We start from the raw sequence: 12,293 nt of genomic DNA on the forward strand, positions 1-12,293 counted from the left end.
GGTCCCTTCTGACCTTAATATCTATGAATCTATGTTGCACAGGATGTGGAATTAGTCACAGCCCTGTTTTGTATAGCTAGGTCCATCTAATTTCTAAGTGTAGACCAGGCCTGGGAGGGACCCTGAAGCCTTGTCGGGGGTTAAATGTTGCTGGCTCTGAGCCCTGGTGTTAGGAGATGTGAATTGTCACCAGACTTGGACATTGCAGGCCTCTCACTAGTGTCTGAATTTGATGACTCTGGTTGGAACAGGGTGGGATTTTCTGGTATCGATCCTAAAAAACCCCAAAAAGCCTAGTGGCCAAAGACTAGATTTGAAGGGGTAATCCCCCTCCTCCCACCCCACTGCACTACACTGATTGACTCCAGTGGGGGACACCTCACACTTTCACCCATGACATCGAAAAGGAAACCTCTTTTACCTACTACACTCCCAGCACCTACAACCCCTGGCTGGGGAAAGGGGTTCCTCACCTTAATATTCACAGAGATAAGGACTGGCTTGGTGATGGCATCGAGACGATTCAGCTCTAGCAAAAGTGGGTGCAGCTCCGACTGGCTTAACACCTACAAAAACATACCTGTGAACAAACTACGGATTCCCCCCTCCCTACACCCACTCTCACAGATATACGTATACATGCTGTACACACACTTGGCCTTGGGATTTGCAGGCTTTCAGCCTGACAGAAAGGGAGGGCAAGACAAGAGGTGCCATCCCTCCCACCCTCATCATCAGACAAGGAACCAGAACCGGCCTAGGAATTGTGGTGCTTCCCTGGGGCCATGGTGCTGCTTGCTTTGCTTGTTTTCCGTGCCGGCCCCACAAACATCTCCATGCCCACGCACACTTACATAAGCAAGGTTCACAATCTTATTAAATAAACGCTATTTTTTTTTAAAAATGCCTTAATTAGGAGAGAATAATAAATATCTACCATGCTATGATGTTCCCCATTCTGGTTTCCTGCAGATCAACAGATTCTTTACAGGCAAGGTCTACAGCACTTTGCTTTTCCATTGTAGCAGGTTCCATTGGCTTTCGTAAAGAAAGGACATATCACAAATGAACATTTGCCCTGAGTTTTCCGATATATGACAGTATCTGACAAGATGTGTTCTAAAAAAAGGAAAGTGTATTTAAGGTTCTTTGTGTATATTCATACATGCAGGGAAAACACAGTCGTTGAACTGGTCAACAAACACAACACCATTTAACCAGTCAGGTGAGCACACACATATGCCTAGCAAATTGTATCCCCAGGAGTTTATTTTACGTGCTGTGAAATTTTACTGCAGAGTTTTAAAGGGGCACCATCCATTTAAAAAATCACACTAATTTTTTATTTTGCCTTCTTCTGCTATATATAGCACCTAAGATGACTATATCTGAAATAGATTAAAATAGGAAAATATTTTTTCCAGTTTATTTCTTGGAATATTTGATGGCACTTTGTGTATTGTCAGCATCATGATTCCTTCTGGGTTGCCAAGCAACAGAAGAGAGGAAAATGTCATTGTAAAACCACAAAAGTTGCTCGAGTGGGCCCAGGGCAGGGATAACCCTTGAAACTATTTGAAACTTGTTATTTTAAACTGACTAGATTTCAAATTGGTGGCTCCCCTTTAACATTAAAGGGACAATTATAATTATGTGCATGGCAAATGCAACCTCCATGATCAGTGGAGACAAAAGATATTTAAATAGGTGTGTGAGCTATCGTACCTCTGCAGTGCACCTCTAAATATACTTTTCCCCCATTCACTGTCTCTCATGTCAGGATTCCCACATCCACAGCTAAATTCCATGTGGGTTTTTACTCATAATAAATACAACCAAAACAATCATTCCAAGTTCATCCTGCTGACAAAGGAGTCTTCTCTGGCTTCTCCAGACTGAAGGGCTGAGCAGGTTCCTTTAAGCAGCTGTTAAGTGATTAGGACCAACTCCTTCAAACATGGATGCCTCCAGTGAGTCACCTGTATTGGTGAGCAGGCACCTAAATAAAAGTGGTGCTGAGTACCCATAATTCCCTTCTATGCCAAGGGGAGCCAGGGGGACACTACACCTCTGAAAATCAGATACCTTTCATTTACGTGGCTGAGTATGGATTGAGGTGCTTAACTGGAGGCACCCAATTCTGAACACATGGTGTCCTGAGCATCATGTCAGGACTTAGTTCCTCATTTTACACTGCTGTTCACTCTTGTTTACTCTTTGCCAAGTGTGAAATCATGAACTGGGTGCTCTGTAAAGGCTGAAGAAAACAGAAGGTAAATAAAAAGACACCCCAAAATCTCATGATTTTTAGGCCAATCTTGTGACTTTAGGAAGCCTGAGTCATGCTCTTCGAATGCTTGTGGTTGGTGATGCAGTGTGAGTGAGTTTATTATCCATATGTAAAGCAGTGATAATCTAAGGCCAGCGCACTTGTATGGTGCTTAAGGATATTTATTCACAGAGTAAAGTTTTCAAAGTAAGATTTATTATTTGTGTTGCCGTAGCACCTTAGAGCCCTCGTCATGGACCAGGACCCCAATATGGTAGTTTTACAGAGATTCCAAAATCTTAATATGATCTGGGGATCTCCCTGAGCAGAAAATGCTTTTATTCTCTTTCACAACCAGGAAGAGGGGTGCGTGTAAGTGTGTTGGTATGACTAACTGTCTTTCCATATAGAGGCTGGGAGAAATAACAAAGATCGAAGAACACAGCCGAACTTTAGAGTTGATTTCTAATAGCTTTCACAATTTCCCTGATGAGTTTAGATTTTATTTAAACAGCCTGGTTTTTTCTCATACAAGGTCTGGGTTGGGATTCTTTTTCTTTTTTTTTTTTTAAATATGTATGCTGGGTAATGAGTGTTTTACCTTGATGATGGATTGCAGTGCTGGAGAGTGAAAGCAAAATGACAGAACCACATACAGAAAGCTAGATCGGCTGCTGGTGTAAACTGGCGTATGGATTTGCAAGCTTTGGCGACTACATTCATGACAGCCTGTTGCTTCCAGAGGACACTTGAACGACTGGACTCCTTTCATATTCTCTGTGTGTATATAAAGTCTGCTGCAGTTTCCACGGTAAACATCTGATGAAGTGAGCTGTAGCTCACGAAAGCTCATGCTCAAATAAATTGGTTAGTCTCTAAGGTGCCACAAGTACTCCTTTTCTTTTTGCGAATACAGACTAACACGGCTGTTCCTCTGAAACCTGGACTCCTTTAGCAACTGTACAAATATCCTATTGCTGTTGCCATCTAGTGGTGATCTTTATCTAGGCCACTCTATTTTGGGTGGACAATCCAGTGAGTTTGTTGGGGCAGGGACAGCGACAGTCCATTCTTCTGCATCTGGGAAACACTTAGCACGCTGAGAACAAATAAAAAATCAACTGGCACCTCAGATGGCGCACATCAGCATAGCTCCATTGACTTCTATTTACAGTAGCTGAGGATCTGGCCCTAATGAGGTACAGCAGTGTATAAAAAGGAAATAAAATTTAACATTGAATTAAATAATGCAAAAAAAAATCGCGATTAGATTATCCGTTTTCATATTTCATCCAATAAATCCCTCTGTGTTTGAACTTATCGGAGGCTGCAGCTTCAGTCTGCTATGCTGGAGAGCCAGAGAGTTCAGGCCAAGCTTGCTATGGAGCACATAGGGCACTGGTGATAAGATGAAGTATCACTACTAGTGATAACAGAGTGGTAGAATTCATCCTTGTGCAGAAAGCTTAAACAGGACATCACTGGTGTACAGGCATCTCCACTGAGGTGAGCTTCCACCCAGCGAGTCGGGAACCCCCCTGCAAGTGTTCCTTATCATCATCATCACCACTGCAAAGCCAGGACTTTTGCTGATGACCCAGGGACATGGCAGAAGGTTCTAACATGGCGTCACAGCCAGGAGCCCGATGTCACAGGGACCCGGTGGTGGAGGTTCCATGGCAGTTTGAGGCAGCCGGGAACCGGCAGGCCACGCTGCACCAGGAAGAAGGCTGTTGGCAGAAGCTCAAAGGGGCAGGGCTGAGAAAGTAATAGTGTCTTGTCACTGCCACTGTCTAAGGCAGGGCATCCTGCGTTCCGGTGAGTGCCACTTGCGGTTGGTCCCCCAGGAGGTCCCCCAAAGCCTGGGGTCTTAGACAGAACTCGGGGTAAAGGAACAAGGGAAAGGGGATCTGATGCTACAGCAATGGGGCTAGACAGAGAGGGATGTACAGGAAAATCTGTGATGAATTCCCACCCCACGATCTTTCCCCCTTCAAACCCCCAACAATACCTTCCTCTCCCCCCACTTCAACCCCAAATGGCCCCCAGCCCCTTTAAAAAAAAACAAAAGGAGTACTTGTGGCACCTTAGAGACTAACCAATTTATTTGAGCATAAGCTTTCGTGAGCTACAGTGAGCTATAGCTCACAAAAGCTTATGCTCAAATAAATTGGTTAGTCTCTAAGGTGCCACAAGTCCTCCTTTTCTTTTTGCGAATACAGACTAACACGGCTGCTACTCTGAAACCTTTAAAAAAAAAACAACCATAAACCTGTCTTGTTAAATAAAACAAATGTATTGAAAGACACAAGAGGGACGTGTGGAACTCACATGGCTGTGAGGAAGCAGAGCAAGGTGGGAGCACCAGCATTCATCTGGCCTGATGGCTGGAGGCCAAGCTGGCCTCAGATATGTGGGTCCCCCTCCTAACCAGATCTCCTACTTTTCTGTAGCCACGACAGGCTAGAGACACAACCTGTCACATCCTGCCTAGGAGTGACACCCCTCAGACATACACACTGTGGTCTGAGGTCAGCTTGGGGCTGCCAAACCTGGCCAACCGATATGGAGGCTGCGTGACAAGGCCCCTGTTGCTAAGTGAGCTCGACTCTAGATATGGACAGCAAGAGTGTCACAGCTGATGACGACCATCACTTGAGGGTGTAAGGGGTGAGGTGGGTGGCCCCAGAAAGCTGAGTCCAGATCAAACAGGGCTTTACAGATTGGCACCACCATCTTGCATTGCATCCAGAAGTAAAGCAGCAAGCTAGGTCAGAGCTCTTGTGCTGGGACTCCTCTTAAGAGGCAGGGAGCTGCTGATGCCATGGTGGGCAACAAGACGAGGCCTAAGGAGAAGGCATTAGTGTCATCTAGCCTGCAGGTGGGGCTGGAGGGAGGCAAGGTCATATTAGAGAGGACTAGCTGACACCCCTTAGCCCAGGGGCGGGCAAACGTTTTGGCCTGAGGGCCACATTGGGTTTCCAAAATTGTATGGAGGGCCGGTTAAGGGAGGCTGTGTCTCCCCAAACAGCCAGGCTTGGCCTGGCCTGGCCCATGCCCCCTCTCTGACTCCCGCCCCCTCCCCTGCTTCTCACCCCCTGATGGCACCCCCCCAGGACTCCTACCCCACCCCCCACTCCCTGTTCCCTGACCACCCCCGGGTCTCCCCACCCCTGACTGCCCCCTGCCGCCCCATCCAACCCTCCCCCCATTCCTGACTGCCCCACCCCGGGACTCCTGCCCCATCCAACCTCCCTGTTCCCTGCCCTCTGGCCGCCTCGACCCCTAACCACACCCCTGAACTCCCCTGTCCTCTATCCAACCCCCCCCCCCCCCATCATGCTGCCTGGAGCGCCGGCGGCTGGCGGAGCTACAGCCGTACCACCCAGAGCACTGGGTCAGGCCGTGGCTCTGCAACTGCCCTGCCCGGCCGCCCAGAGTGCTGCGCCAGTGGCTTGGCACGCTCAGCCTGCAGGGGTGGGAACACCGGGGAGGGGCCTGCAGGCCAGATGTGGCCCACGGGCTGTAGTTTGTCCACCTCTGCCTTAGCCGGTCTGAGACGATAAAACATCGAAAAAGGCTTTCTATCTGTTTTATAGTGATTTTAAATAACTGAATTATTGTTAGCATTGTGGGAGAGGCCCCAGCTGAGATCAAGGCCCTGTTGTGCTAGGCACTGTACAAACTCACTGAAAGAGGCAATTCTTGCCCCCAAAGAATTTGCAATCAAAATAGACCAAACAGGCAAAGCAAAAGGAAGTATAATTACCCCCTTTCTCAAATGAGTGTCTGAGGTGCAAAGAGATTAAGTGACCAGGCCAAGTTCACACGGGGAATCTCTGGCAGAGGTAGGAATTTAACCTCTTTCCAGAGTCCCACTTAGCCTACCCCTACACGGTTCTCAGCAGCAAGCCTCTGAAGTAAACAGACTCAGGCTAGTGGGGCTTGCAGTACCATACTAAAAACAGCAACGTAACCATTGCAGCTCAGGCTTTGAAACCCAGCCAGGGGGGAGGGTCTCAGAGCCCAGACTCCAGCCCAAGCCTGAATGTCTACACTACTGTTTTTAGATTAGCCACCAGAGCCTCTCAAGCCCCAGGCAACTGACTTAGGCTCCGAGACTCGGTACTATGGGTTGTTTTCTTTGCAGTGTAGACGCACCCTCGGTGTCTTACAGAGGAAGGCTGGCCTGGAGGTAAGTTTAACATTTTATTTGCCGTGCCTTGGCAAGTTGGGACAGGGTGTGCATGCTCTCAGCCACATTAGTATACTAAAGAATCTCCCACTCATTTTGCCTTTGCTTCTGTTCTCCCCAGCGAGGTGCCCGTCCCAGCTGAACCCCAGCCAACATGAAGGTCCTTTACCTTCTTTTTCTTGTTCTCTACTTCTTCCAAGGCACTTCAGGTAAGATGGAACATATCATAGGTCTGATGAAGAGCAGGGAGAAAGAGAAGGACAAAATAACGATTGACCAAGGAACTGAATCCTGATCCTCAAAACAGTGGACTTGATTCTCCACTGCCTTGCACCTTGTGCAATCATTTACATATAGGCATCAAAGGCTACTACAATTGGGCATGGAGAATTCTGATTTGGTGGCATTTTACACTCACTTTGCGTAAATGACTATGAGGTGCCAGGTCACAGACAATCAGGATTATGATCCAGATCCTCAGCTAACATATATCGGCATGGCTCCATCAAAGTGATCAGAACTATGCCAGTTTACCCAGTTGAAGATTTGGCCTCAATTATTATTATCATGGTTAAACCACTGGCCGATGGCAACTTGCCAGCAGAGATGGGAGAACCAGTTTGGTTAAAAGAAAAGGAGTACTTGTGGCACCTTAGAGACTAACCAATTTATTTGAGCATGAGCTTTCGTGAGCTACAGCTCACTTCATCGGATGCATGCCGTGGAAACTGTAGCAGACTTTATATATACACAGAGAATATGAAAAAATACCTCCTCCCTTTGTCTTCTTATCTTTATTTATTTATTTATTTAAAAACTTCTTATCTTTGTCACTTTGGATGGGCTATCACCAGCAGGAGAGTGAATCTGTGTGGGGGGGGTGGAGGGTGAGAAAACCTGGATTTGTGCTGGAAATGGCCCACCTGGTGATCACTTTAGATAAGCTATTACCAGCTGGACAGTGGGGTGGGAGGAGGTATTTTTTCATTTTTTCATATTCTCTGTGTATATATAAAGTCTGCTACAGTTTCCACGGCATGCATCCGATGAAGTGAGCTGTAGCTCACGAAAGCTCATGCTCAAATAAATTGGTTAGTCTCTAAGGTGCCACAAGTACTCCTTTTCTTTTTGCGAATACAGACTAACACGGCTGTTACTCTGAAACCTGTCAGTTTGGTTAAATAACCTACCCAAACCTTCTCCTAAGGTTCATAGTCACAGCATCTCTATAATGCGAAGAGGATGTTGAATGAAGTAATTATAGGAAGTTAACTTCTTAGAAAATATAGGCAAGCAAAATAACAAACCGTACAGCATGGGTAGATGGCTTTAACCAGACAACGAGGTTAGTCACCTTGGTCCCTCCTTCTGACTTCAGAGCTAACCCCAGCCTTATATATTAGGCCTAGCTCTGCCCCCTTTATTATCATAACCACTCCTCTGGTAAGACCCACTGTTCTTTATCATTATGGAGTTAGAGGCAGAAAGAAGGGCCCTGGTACATTGTAAACCCCCTATACCTTTGGGAAATGGATGAGAGGTAAGGATGGAGAGCACCCCCTCTGTCCAGCCTGTATCACTCACAGCTTTAATAACAGCAAGGGAAAGGGAAGACACTGGCATTCTCCAGCACAGGGATACATTTCAAACCCCTTGATCATACCCATTTGAAACCTCCATTCAGGAGGCTTGGAAAAAAAAACAAAACACAAAAAAACCCACACACAGTTAACTTTGGTTATTGGGTTCCCCCATCCCCAAATATTGATGCTGAAACTCAAGAACTTCTTATCTTAAAGTGATGTTTATCCTAAAAATATAGAGACATACAGGGCCTCTTCCTTAGCCTGTGTATATTAGCAAAGTTCTATTTGTCTTTCTTCAACTTCCAGCCACTGGATCATGTTATACCTTCTCTGAAGAGAAGATTACCTACACAGGGAACAAATGTTTAATACTTAATGACCGGAGTGGCCAAATTGTGGCTCATGAGCCACATGTGGCTCTTTTACCATGAAAATGTAGCTTGCAAGCCCCTTTCACTCCCTCCCAATTCTCCACCTACCAGACTGGGATGGGGGGATCTCAGGACTTCTGCCTTTCAGCAGGGTTATGGGATAGGGGCTTCTGCCCGGTGAGGAGGAGGGTCTCAGGGCTTCAGAGCTGCGGGGCACACCTGCCAGGGCTTCAGGCTTTAGCAGGAGTGGGGCTGAAGCCTTGAGTCCCAGCTCCTGACAGGTGCACTCTGGCTCTTGAACTTCTGAAGATTGTCCTGTGTGCCTCGGAGGGCCACCCCAGCTATAGTCTGATCAAGTCACCCCTTAACCTTCTCTTTGTTAAGCTAAATAGATTGAGCTCTTTGGGTCTATCATTATATGTTTTCTAAAGTTTTAATCATTCTTGTTGCTCTTCTCTGAGCCCTCTTCGATTTATCAACATCCTTCTTAAACTGTTGACACCAGAACTGGACACAGTATTCCAGCAGCGGTCACACCAGTGCCAAAGACAGATGTAAAATAACCTCTCTACTCCTACTCGAGATTTCTCTGTTTGTGCATCCATTAACCCTGTTGGTCACAGCATCGCAGTGGGAGCTCATTTTCAGCTGATTATCCACCTCAACCCCCAAATCTTTTTCAGAGTCACTGCTTCCCAGGAAAGAGTCCCCGTCATGTAAATATGGCCTACATTCTTTGTTCCCAGATGTACATATTTATGTTTTGCCATGTTAAAAATGCAGATTGTTGGCTTGAGCCCAGCTTACCAAGCAATCCAGATTTTTTGTATCAGTGACCTGTCCTCTTTATTATTTACCACTCCCAATTTTGGGGTCATCTGCCATCATTAATGATGATTTTATGTTTTCTTCCTGGCCATTAATAAAAAAATATTAATTAGCATAGGGCCGAGAACTGATCCCTGCATGATGCCACTAGAAGCACACCTGTTTGATGATGAATCCATGTTTACAATTACATTTTGAAATCTATGTTACCCAGCTTTTAATCCGTTTAACGTGTGTCATGTTAATTTTATATCTTTTTTGTTTGTCATGCAGAACCAAGTCAAATGCCTTACAGAGGTCTATCATATCAACGCTATTAACTTTATCAACCAAACTTGTAATTTCATCAAAAAATATATCAAATTAGTTAGACAGGATGCATATTCCCTAAACCCATATTGAATGTCATTAACTATATTACCCTCCTTTAATTTTTTATTGAGTCCCAGATCAACCGTTCCATTTATCTTGCCTGGGATAAGATCAGACTGACAGACCCATAATTATCAGAGTTGTCCTGTTTACACTTTTTAAATATTGGCATATTAGCTTTCTTCGTTTTCTTGACCTTACCCACTGTTGCAAGACTTATTGAAAATCAACATTAATGGTCCAGCGAGGTCCTCAGGCAGATCTTTTAAAACTCTTGGATGCAAGTTATACAGACATGATTTAAAAAGCTACTTTAGTAGCTGCTGTTTAACATCCTCCTGAGATACTATGGAAAGTAAAGAGTGTAATCCTATGATTGACTATATCATGAGGTTTTCCCCAAATACAGAACAGAAATATTTATTGAACATGTCTATCTTTTCGGTAGAATTACTGATAATTCTACCGTTTCCATCTAGTAATGGACAATACCATTGTTAGGATTCTGTTTGTTCCTAATATATTTTTTAGAAACTCCCTATTTCCCTTAACTCTGCTGGCCAGAGATTTCTCCTTGTGTCCCTTTGCTTCCCTTCTTCATTTTCTAGTTTCTAACTTCTAATTTAGACACATTACTATCTGCTTCCCCTTTATTCCATTTAGATTAGAAAGCAGCTTTAAATCTATCATTTCCCCTCTAAACTATGTTGTCTTTTCAACCAATATGGCCTTCCTGGATTGTGGGATTATGGCTTTTTGGGCACCTAATAAAATGTTCTGAAACAATTCCCAATTATCATTCCATTTTTCTGATTAAATTCTTCCTCCCAGCTGATTTGGCTCAAAATTGTGTTCAGCTTTGTGAAATGGGCACTTTCAAAGCACCAAGTGTATATATCACTGGTCTGGACTTTGTTCAGTTTGCACATCATAAATGTGACCTAGTCATGATCACTTGTACCTAAAGTTACCATTAATGTTTAGTTCTGTGATCAGTTCCTCTTGATCTGTCAAGACGAGGTCTAATTTAGCATATTAAGAATCCTGACCTTGTCCTGCCTCCCAACCAATCCCCCTTCTTCTCCACTGGAGCATCCTTGTGGCCAGCCAGGGATTAGCTAGTTCCCTAATTCTCACCACCACGTTCTGCCTCCTGGGACTGGGCATTAGTAGCGATGAGATGAGAATTCTGACACACTTGTTTCCCTTCCCAGGCACGGGACGATGCAGGAGGCTGAATGGTGTGTGCCGACATACCCTGTGCCACCACGTTGAAACGTATGTTGGCCGATGCCATCACGGGATGGGAAACTGCTGTCTCAATGATGATGATGATCGAAAACTGAAAATGTAGAGACCCTGCTGAAGTGGGAAGCAAAGAAAAGCAGAGGAGCAGTCCCAAGCAATGCTGATGATTCTGTGCTTCCATGGTGCAGCAGGGTCCCAAAACCTGGTGTTTCATTGTTCCCTTAATAAATGATCATTATATATAGATACACCCAGTATGTACCATGCCATGCTCTTCTAAGGCAGCAGTTCATAACCTGGGAGTCGTAACCCTCTGGGAGCTTGGAAAGAGGTATCAGGAGTTGCAGCCGCCCTGCCCTTCCCATACTGCTAAATGGGAGCAGGGTCTCAGCTAGAGCCTAGCTAGATTGGAGGGAGGGCTAATGAGATGGGCGTGGTCCAATACCCAGAAAGGAAGGAGAGTCCAGTGGTTAGTGCGCTCACAGGGGGACTTGTGAGATCCAGGTTCAAGTCCCTGCTCTGACTTCCTGTGTGACCTTGGACAAGTCACTTAGGCCCAGTAAACAGCTTAAAAAGTTAGGTCAGCACAGCTTTGACGTTCAGAGGGGTGGATTTTTCATTCCCGAGCCCGCACGCATGCTCGCTGTAGCTATGTTGACCTAACCCCCAGTGTAAACACAGCTAGGCTGATGGAAAAATGCTTCCATTGTCCTAGCTACCATCACTCGGGGAGATGGTGCTCCTACAGCAACAGGAAAATCTTCCATTGCTGCAGGATGCATCGACATTAGGGAGTTATGCCAGCATAACTACGGTGGTGTAGCTATGCCACTACAGTCCTCATAGTGTAGATATGGTCTTATGGTCTCTTTGGGCCCCAATCATGGAAAGTTAGGACCCTAAATGTCTTTGGGGATCTGGGTCTTAGCTCCACCTGTGAAATGGGGATGAACATGAGTACATAAGCCACAATGGGTCCTACCCCAGTATTATGCAAGCCCTCATGGACCACAGATGCCAATTGATGAACACCAACATGGGGTTGCACTGGAAAGTTCATGATGCCAGAGTTTTCCAACAATCAGAAGTCTGCATTCTTGGACAACCTGGGACATTATTCCCACCAAATGACATTGCCATAAATTGAATTATTGTTCCCATTGTTATCCTAGAGGACCCCACGTATCTCTTTTGCCTGGGTGTAAGAGCACGCTGACTCACACCACGATGCCACCTGCTAGTTGCTCTAGGAATTAGCTCTTGTCAGCTGTGGAGCACCCTCTGTGCGTGGTGTCTTGCCCGTTGTCTGCTCTGCTGGTTTGGTACCCGCATTACTGCCTGCTCGGCAGCATCCGCTTCAGGACACTGCCCTCCAGCAGTGCCCACTACTCCATTCTCACCCCCTTCAGAGGGAGGGGGGGATT

Source organism: Caretta caretta, chromosome 3, assembly GCF_965140235.1.
Source record: "Caretta caretta isolate rCarCar2 chromosome 3, rCarCar1.hap1, whole genome shotgun sequence".
Classification (NCBI taxonomy): domain Eukaryota; kingdom Metazoa; phylum Chordata; order Testudines; family Cheloniidae; genus Caretta; species Caretta caretta.